Source organism: Cololabis saira, chromosome 4, assembly GCF_033807715.1.
Source record: "Cololabis saira isolate AMF1-May2022 chromosome 4, fColSai1.1, whole genome shotgun sequence".
Classification (NCBI taxonomy): Eukaryota; Metazoa; Chordata; class Actinopteri; order Beloniformes; family Belonidae; genus Cololabis; species Cololabis saira.
Genome location: NC_084590.1, coordinates 44,600,700 through 44,609,976, shown reverse-complemented (window position 1 = coordinate 44,609,976; position 9,277 = coordinate 44,600,700). Strand labels below are relative to the sequence as shown.

Sequence of the window (9,277 nt, the reverse complement as noted above, 5' to 3'; positions counted from 1 at the left end):
TCTTGTCATTCCTTTGTGCTCTGTCGGTCCGTACTGTGTCTTCCTCCATGTCTCCTCGTACCTTTTTGATGATCCTGGTTTTTTGTTCATCCTGCTCTGCAGCGCCTTATTTTGCCTTTTTGGATTAAAACCCTTTTGTTTTGAGAACTCCTGCCTCCAGCCTCCCTCTGTCTCCTGCACTTGGGTCCTAAAACAACCTAACCATGACAGAACGGACCGACCCGGTGGACCCAGCGGGAGAGTACCTCACCATGTGGGACTTCCTTTGCCGTGAAGCGGCTAAAAACGTGCGTGAGTGTTGGGACCCCTTTTGGGGAACACGCCTGGCTCTGGGTGGACCCAGGAGCCTGCAGATGCAACGGCGACGGCGTCAGCGCCAGCGCCAGCCCCAGCCTGTTCCGGCTCCAGCTCCTGCACCTGTCCCTGTTCCTGTGGTGGTCCCAGACGCACCTCCCCATGTTCCTGTGGTGGTCTCGGATGCACCTCCCCACGTTCCTGTGGTGGTCCCGGACGCATCAGCCCCTCCTCCGGTGATGGTTCCGGACCCCCCTCAGCCGGCTCCGAGGACTCGTGTCCCCCCCCAGCCGGCTCCGAGGACTCGTGTCCCCCCCCAGCCGGCTCCGAGGACTCGTGTCCCCCCCCAGCCAGCTCCGAGGACTCGTGTCCCCTCCCAGCCAGCTCCGAGGACCCGTGTCCCCCCCCAGCCCGCCCTGGATGTGGACTCTGGGGACATCTGGGATCTGTCCCTTGAGGGGGGGCCGCCGCCCCTCGAGGGGGGGCCAGCACCACGGACCCGGGTACCCCCGCAGCCGGCGCCCAGGACCCGGGTACCCCCGCAGCCGGCGCCCAGGACCCGGGTACCCCCGCAGCCGGCGCCTCGGACCCGGGCTGCCCCGCAGCCAGCGCCTTGGACCCGGGCACCCCCGCAGCCATGTCACGTTCCTGAGCCATGTCCCGTTCCTGAGCCATGTCCCGTTCCTGAGCCATGTCCCGTTCCTGAGCCGTGTCCCGTTCCTGAGCCGTGTCCTGTTCCTGAGGCGGCCCCGCAGCCCTCTGTTCCTGAGGCGGCCCCGCAGCCCTCTGTTCCTGAGGCGGCCCCGCAGCCCTCTGTTCCTGAGGCGGCCCCGCAGCCCTCTGTTCCTGAGGCGGCCCCGCAGCCCTCTGTTCCTGAGGCGGTCCCGCAGCCCTCTGTTCCTGAGACGGTCCCGCAGCCCTCTGTTCCTGAGGCGGTCCCGCAGCCCCGTCAGGTTCCCGAATCCCGTCAGGTTCCCGAGTCCCGTCAGGTTCCCGAGTCCCGCCAGGAATCCCTGTCACGCCCCCCGCCGAGACCGCCAAGCCCCACGCCGAGACCGCCAAGCCCCACGCCAAGACCGCCAAGCCCCACGCCAAGACCGCCAAGCCCCACGCCAAGACCGCCAAGCCCCACGCCAAGACCCACGCCGAGCCCTACGCCAAGACCGCCAAGCCCCACGCTGAGCCCCACGCCAAGACCGCCAAGCCCCACGCCGAGACCCGCGCCAAGCCCCACGCCGAGACCCACGTCAAGACCCAGGCCTAGGCCTCGTGGGCGGCCCCCGGAGCGTTCTCGCCGGTCTGGTCGGCCTCGTGGACGTCCCCCCGAGCGTTCTCGCCGGTCTGCCCGGCTTCGTGGGCGACCCCCGGAGCTGTCTCGCAGGTCTGCACAGTCCCCAGGATGGCCCCCGGAACGTTGGCCGTGTGTTGGCCTGGGCCCTCCTCCAGGCCCCCTCCGCCCGCCCTGGGTGGTAGGCCGAATGGGACATCTGGGATCTGTCCCTTGAGGGGGGGGTTCTGTCAAGGTTGACATTCCCCCAGCCTCCAGTTTGCCTTCAGTTTCTGTCTTGCCCCGCCTGTGTCCCATCTGCCCTGATTGTGTCTGCACCTGTGTCTCGTTATCCCCTCAGTATATCTTGTCTTGTCATTCCTTTGTGCTCTGTCGGTCCGTACTGTGTCTTCCTCCATGTCTCCTCGTACCTTTTTGATGATCCTGGTTTTTTGTTCATCCTGCTCTGCAGCGCCTTATTTTGCCTTTTTGGATTAAAACCCTTTTGTTTTGAGAACTCCTGCCTCCAGCCTCCCTCTGTCTCCTGCACTTGGGTCCTAAAACAACCTAACCATGACACACTAGTGAAATCCTTTCATACAAACTAGTGAAATCTTCTTATACTCACTAGTGAAATCTTTTCATACAAACTAGTGAAATCTTCTTATACTCACTAGTGAAATCCTTTCATACAAACTAGTGAAATCGTCTTATACTCACTAGTGAAAATTTCAGTAGACACGGAAGTCATTTCAGTAGAAACGGAAGTCATTTCAGTATAAACGGACGTCATTTCAGTAGAAAGGGAAGTGGGTTGGTTAGTGCGATTTTTTTTTTTTTTTTTTTCCCGGGAGTTATTTTGATTGCTTGTTAGAGCAATCAAAATAACTGCAGCAGCCAAAAACAACTGACTGAAGCAACAACTTTACTCAATAATATATTAGCTTCAGCAGAGACTAAGGACCCTGTCAGGTGTTCCAACTGCGGGGCTACAGCCCCCCCCCGGTGACTGCGAGTGCAGATCGGTGCAGGTGTGCTGGATGAGCCTCACGTCACTGTTCCCACCCCGGCAGCTGCGTCAGAGCATCCCGTTAGCAACGGCAACAACTACAGTTTTGAGAGGATACACACCACGTTATCAAACCCAAAAGTGCTTTCGCACATGGATATATACTGGCAGAAAGCTATCACGCGGCTGCCGATGTTCTGTCGATTTCTGCTGCTTCGTCGAAAAATGCTAACACTGCATAAACCGAAAGCGCCTGTCTATCGATTTTTGCTACCCTATCAAAAAATGCTACCTAATGGTTTTCTACCTTTGTAGAGCTACAATTTTACTGTTTTACTCCCTAGCCCACGTCCTTTCCCCCCAAGTGGTGGAGACGCACATTTTGATGTATAACACATCTGGGTTCACGATACGGTTCGGGCTGAATTAATTCTCGAAGGAATGGCATATATTGCTCCAAAATTACGCAATTAATTCAGAATGTTCAAAATGGCCGACTTCCTGTTTGGTTTTGGCCATGGCGCCAAGAGTCTTTTCTTTTAGTTGCGACATGATACAGGTGTGTACCGATTTTCGTGCATGTACGTCAAAGCGTATTATGGGGCTTGAGGCGCAAAGTTTTTTCGGTCTGAACCAATCAGATGAAGGGTGGGCGCGCTTGTTGGCGTCTAGCGTCGCCACGGTAACACTTTTGAAAGAGAAAAGTAATGCGTGTAGTCGCAGGATGGAGATGCACATTTTGATGTATAACACACCTGGGTGCACGTTACGGTTCGGGCTGAATTAACTCTCGAAGGAATGGCATAAATTTCGCCAAAATGACACGATTAATTCAAAATGGCCGACATCCGGTTCGGTTTCGGGCATGACGCCAAGAGACTTTTCTTTAAGTTGCCCCATGATGCAGGTGTGTACCGATTTTCGTGCATGTACGACAAACCGTATTGTGGGGCTTGAGGCACAAAGTTTTCAAGGGGGCGCTGTTGAGCCATTTTGCCACGGCCATTAATGCAAACCATTAAATATCAAATTTTTCGCCAGGCCTGACTTGCGTGCAAAATTTGGTGACTTTTTGGGGACGTTTAGGGGGGCAAAAAGGCCCTCCTTTCGTCAGAAGAAAGAAAGAAAAATTCCTACAGATACAATAGGGCCTTCGCACTGAAGGTGCTCGGGCCCTAAATATATATTTGTTTAAAATATATCTATGCATTTATTTTTACATGTACATTAATTGTAAATTGAGCTATTTAATAATTTATATCCTAATCTCATTGTATGTGTTATTAATTGACTCATGGATCTTTTGTACTTTTGTTCCTCCTGCAATGTTTAATCAATGACTAATGATAGTTTTTCCTGCTCTGTTGTGTGTGGTGTTATGTGTGTGATCGTGTTAAGGAGGTTAAGGAGGAGGATTGTGCTAGGAAGGGCGGTTCAGTCCTTCCTAGATCGTGGTGTAACTATTTTTTTTTTTCTGTCAAGAAGTTACTAAATTCGGCCACATTCAGACTAGAGGCGGTTCTAGGTGAATTTGTGACTGTTTTAAGGGTTAACTGTCTTTAACTAAGATCTTTGGAGGCTCTTTCTTCAGCATTTTCAGCTTTTGGAATAATTTGTCTGTTTTCAGCCAAAACTACGACATTTTGGGACATTTACTATTTACACTCTTTTCTGATTCTGAAAGGTAAGTTTAATCTTTCATCAAATGACATCTAATAATTAATAGGAATTTTAAATAATGAAAATTACTGCTAGAATTGTCCAAGAAATAGTGCTCACTGAGAAAGAAAACATTGATGGCGTGACATGAAACATAAAAGTGAGATAATTATTTAGGTTATTAAGTCAAATATGTGATATTTAAAGCAACTTAAAATAAAAGTAAAAGCTTTTACCGATTTTGGATCACCTTTATATAAACTGAGTGACAATCTTGTGTATTTGTCTTCACACAAAGGCTGCTCTTTGCGATTCTGTGTATCACAGTTAAGTTTAATCTCCACATTCTTGTTGCAGCAACTCAAATTTTAGCTGTGCCTTCTCTGCTCAAAAGGTAGCTGAATCGCCTTAAATCCCTGAGTTGCATTAACACAATACAGAAGAAAGCCTTGACCAACTATTTGCCATGTTTTAGTAGATGATAGCAAAGTCATATTTTCAAAAAACTGTTGAAATTGATTGATTGATTGATTGATTGAAATTAAAAACACCCACAATTTAGTCTATAACAACTTTCTAATATACATACATTGGCTACTTTCATTTGTTTTCTTATTCATTTGTCTTTTCTTTCCCTTTTTTTTCTTGGTTGGATTATGGGAGTGGTGCCTACGTCTCAGAAAATTCTCCAAGTTATTGAAGTATTTCACATCATATGATATAACTGATTAAAGTACTAGAATTGTTAAAAAAGTTCCTTGGCGCCATGGCCCAAACGAACAGGAAGTCGGCTATTTTGAATTAATCGTGTCATTTTGGCGAAATTTATGGCATTTCTTAAGCCGCTTCAGAGCCCAAACCGTAACGTGCACCCAGGTGTGTTATACATCAAAATGTGGGTCTCCATGCTGCGACAAGGTGCATTACTTTTCTCTTTCAAAAGCATTACTGTGGCGACGCTAGACGCCAAAAAGCGCGCCCACCCTTCATCTGATTGGTCCAGACAGAAAAATGTTTTGCCTCAAGCCCCACAATACGGTTTGACGTACATGCTCGAAAATCGCTACACACCTGTATCATGTCGCAACTTAAAGAAAAGTCTCCTGGCGCCATGGCCGAAACCGAACAGGAAATCGGCCATTTTGAACATTCTGAATTAATTGCGTAATTTTGGAGCAATTTATGCCATTCCTTCGGTAAAAGCGGTAAAAACAAAGACATGACCCAGAGGCTGAATTTCTCATTTATGTAGAAAAAACAAGCTTTTGATTGTTTTTAAGGCATTCAAGGCCTGTTTAAAATATACATTAAATGCCATAATTTAAGGAGCAGTTTGTATTCCTGATGCCTTCGGATATATCTCACCTACCAAGCTCACTGTCAATCTCACCTCCACACCGGCTTCCACCTGTGAGCTCCGATTCAAGGGGGGGGGTCATACACCCCTGTATTGATGTGTAAGCAATATGTGTTATAATTAAACTGTTTGACTGACTGAAGTAAGGGAAGTAATGGATGCCGTCAGACTGAAGAAGGAGTCCTACCGGGCTATGTTAGCCTGTGGGACTCCTGACGCAGTAGATAGGTACCGGCAGGCCAAGCAAGCCGCAGCTCGGGTGGTCCTGGAGGCAAAAACTCGGGTCTGGGAGGAGTTTGGTGAGGCCATGGAGAAAGACTTTCGGTCGGCCTCAAGGAAATTCTAGCGAACCGTTCGGCGCCTCAGAAAGGAGAAGCAGTACTCTGCCAACACAGTTTACGGTGCATGTGGGGAGCTGTGGACCTTGACTGGGGACATCGTTGGACAGTGGAAGGAATACTTTGAGGATCTCCTCAATCCGACTGAAATGCATTCCATTGAGGAAGCAGAGGGTGTGGACTTGGGGATGTGCTCATCCATCACCCAAGCCGAGGTCACTGAGGTGGTTCGTAAGCTCCTCAGTGGCAGGGCACCAGGGGTGGATGAGATTCGCTCCGAGTACCTCAAGTCTCTGGATGTCGTAGGGCTGTCTTGGTTGACACGCCTCTGCGACATTGCATGGAGGAAGGGGACAGTACCGCTGGAGTGGCAAACCGGGGTGGTGGTTCCTCTTTTTAAAAAGGGGGACCGGAGAGTGTGCTCCAACTATAGGGGGATCACACTTCTCAGTCTACGCCAGGGTACTGGAGAGGAGAATATGGCCGAATATAGTCGAACTTCGGATTCAGGAGGAACAATGCGGCCGTTGAACACTGGACCAGCTCTGTACCCTCCGCAGGGTGCTTGAGGGTTCGTGGGAATTTGCCCAATCAGTCCACATATGTTTTGTGGATCTGGAGAAGGCATTTGACCGTGTCCCTCGTGTCATTATGTGTCTTATGTTCAGTGAGTGGGGGGTCCGGGGCCCTATGTTAAGGGCTCTATATGAAGGAGTTTGGTTCGCATCGCCAGCAATAAGTCAGATTTGTTCCTGGTGCATGTTGGACTCCGGCAGGGCTGCCCTTTGTCACTGGTTCTGTTCATAATTTTTATGGACAGGATTTCTAGGGGCCGGAAGGGATCCGATTTGGGAACCACGGGATGTCGTCTCTGCTGTTTGCGGATGACGTTGTCCTGTTGGCTTTATTGGACTGGGACCTTTAGCATGTGCTGGGGCAGTTTGAGGCCGAGTGCAACGCGGAAGGGATGAGAATCAGTACCTCCAAAACCGAGGCCATTATTCTCCACCGGGAAAGGGTGGGTGGAGAAGTCCTGCCTCAGGTGGAGGAGTTCAAGTATCTCGGGGTCTCGTTCACGATAGAGGGAAAGATGGAGTGTGAGATTGACAGATGGATCGGTGCAGTGTCGTTGGTGTACCGGACAGTCGTGGTGAAGAAAGAGCTGAGTTGAATGGCGAAGCTCTCGATTTACCGGTCAATCTATGTGCCTACCCTCAACTATAGTCATAAACTTTGTGTAATGACCGAAAGGATAAGATCGTGGATACTAGCAGCCGAGATGAGTTTCCTCCGCAGGGTGGCTGGACGCTCCCTTATAGATAAGGTAAGGAGTTCGGTCACTCGGGAGGAGCTCGGAGTCGAGCCGCTGCTCCTTCACATTGAGAGGAGTCAGCTGAGGTGGCTTGCCTCCTGGACGCCTCCCTAGGGAGGTGTTCAGGGCATGTCACTCCGGGAGGAGACCCAGGAAGACCCAGGACACGCTGGAGAGACTATGTCTCTCAGCTGTCCTGGAAACGTCTCGGACTCCCCTCGGAAGACCTGGAGGAAGTGTCTAAGGCGAGGGAAGTCTGGGCATCTCTGTTGGGGCTGCTTCCCCCGCGACCCAGTTCTGGATAAGCGGTGGAAAATGGATGGATGGATGGATAAATGGACTGACTGAAATCCAGTTTATGGCAAAAGGGTTATGGAAAAACTCTTTTCGCATTTGTAGCACCTGATGTGACATAGTCTGTCAGTCTGAGGTCCTGTTTTTGGCCTCATTATTACAATGTTGCTGTGCTTTAACACTTCCTAATCATTATGCCTTACTTATGAACGTGTAATCTATACAAAATTATTATGAGATTACTGTGTGTGTGTGTGTGTGCGTGTGTGCGTGTGTGCGTGTATGTGTGTGCGTGTGTGTGTGTGTGTTTCAAAGCATCATGAGGTCATCCAGACCTCATGCTGTTTTTCATCAGTACAGTGCCACTCACGTAATCGCCTTGTTAATGAAGAATATACAGCTTTGGGGTTTGTTTATCTCCCCCATGGCCCTAGTGTTGCTGTGTGTAGTCGTCTCTGAGTAACACAGTAGTCCCTTTAGAAAATATAAAAGAAAGGTATTGTCTCCCGAGACTGATTTCCAAGTCTTCCAACCCCTCATTATCTGTTAGAATTATTCTAGGATAAGAGATAAGACAAAAGTTTATTTGCCATATGTACATTTGTTAAAGTACATGGGAATTATTGTGCATAGGACACTAGAGTACAAACATGAGAGTAAACTTTAAAAACAAAAACTAAAAACAATAAAATAACGAACGGAAGGAGAGAGGCGAACGGAAGCAGCAGAACGCGGAAGCAGCAGCGTTTGACAGCAGCGTTTGACAGCGTGGGAAAACGCTGAGAAATTCTCACCTCTACCGCCGAGCTTACCGGATTGCTTACCGGATACCTTCTCATCTCACCGGGCCCTTTACTGGGCCCGCGCCGGTAAGTGCCTGTACCTCAGGCTATCCTTAAAGGATACAATCTACCTCTCCTGAATCTCAACCGCTGTGGACCACACACCTTGCTGCCGGAGCTCTTTTTCTGTTCTCCCCAGCTACACAATGCCAGCCCTGCCGTGTGAGGAAAACAAACTCCTCACACGAGCAAACAAAAGAATCACCGACCTGGAGGATGATGTCAGACGACTCCACGAGGATCTGAAGAAGAAGGACTCCCTGCTCTCCAGCGTCATGGAGGTGGCGGCCGGGCAGTCCAGGAAGATCTCAGAACTGAGCGCGGCTCTCCTGGATACAGCCGTGTGGGATCCTTCCACCTGTCCACGGCCCTCCTCCTGCTCCACACCGAACCGCGAACCACCCTGGTCTGAAGTGGTGATTCGCGGCCGCAAGAAGCACTCAGGCGGGGCCGCCTCTCCTCCTCCGCCGCTGAGCCTCTCCAACCGCTACACGGCTTTGTCACCGGATGAAAATCCGGTCCATCCGGCTGATGTCCCGTCACCTGCGGTTCCAGCTCTGCACCCGACAACAGCGCCGGCCGACACCACAGCCCCTCCACCGTCAGCTGGCGACACCCAGGAGCCCCAGCGACGCTCAACCTCATCCCGGCCGACGACCTCCTCTGCCCGGCGGGAAATCCTTAGGGAGGCGGTGCTCCGGCGCTCCGGGGGCCCTCCTCGTCCTCGTCCGGAGCCGGCAGGAAATCCCCGTTCCTCGTCTGATGCCGCGGCCACAGCCTCACCACCTCACCCGTCTACCCGGGCACCCAGCGGGGACCTTGCATCCCCCAACCGTGAGTCCCCACAACCTTCTTCTCCTCGCCCCCTCTTCTCCCCAACCACACTGGTCGTGGGAGACTCAATA

General features: G+C 50.9%; 1 protein-coding gene across 2 annotated transcripts in view; it reads left to right on the top strand.

The window, feature by feature from the left end:
- The first annotated feature begins 4,046 nt into the window (after positions 1-4,046).
- The window catches only part of LOC133442030 (uncharacterized), a 38,320-nt gene continuing 33,089 nt past the window's right edge, over positions 4,047-9,277 (top strand). The window contains exon 1 of one of the 2 annotated variants that reach the window (XM_061719911.1): positions 4,047-4,254. The gene's annotated coding sequence lies outside the window, so the exon portion shown is untranslated. The remainder of the gene's footprint in view (positions 4,255-9,277) is intronic. The other variant, XM_061719909.1, reaches the window with a different exon arrangement.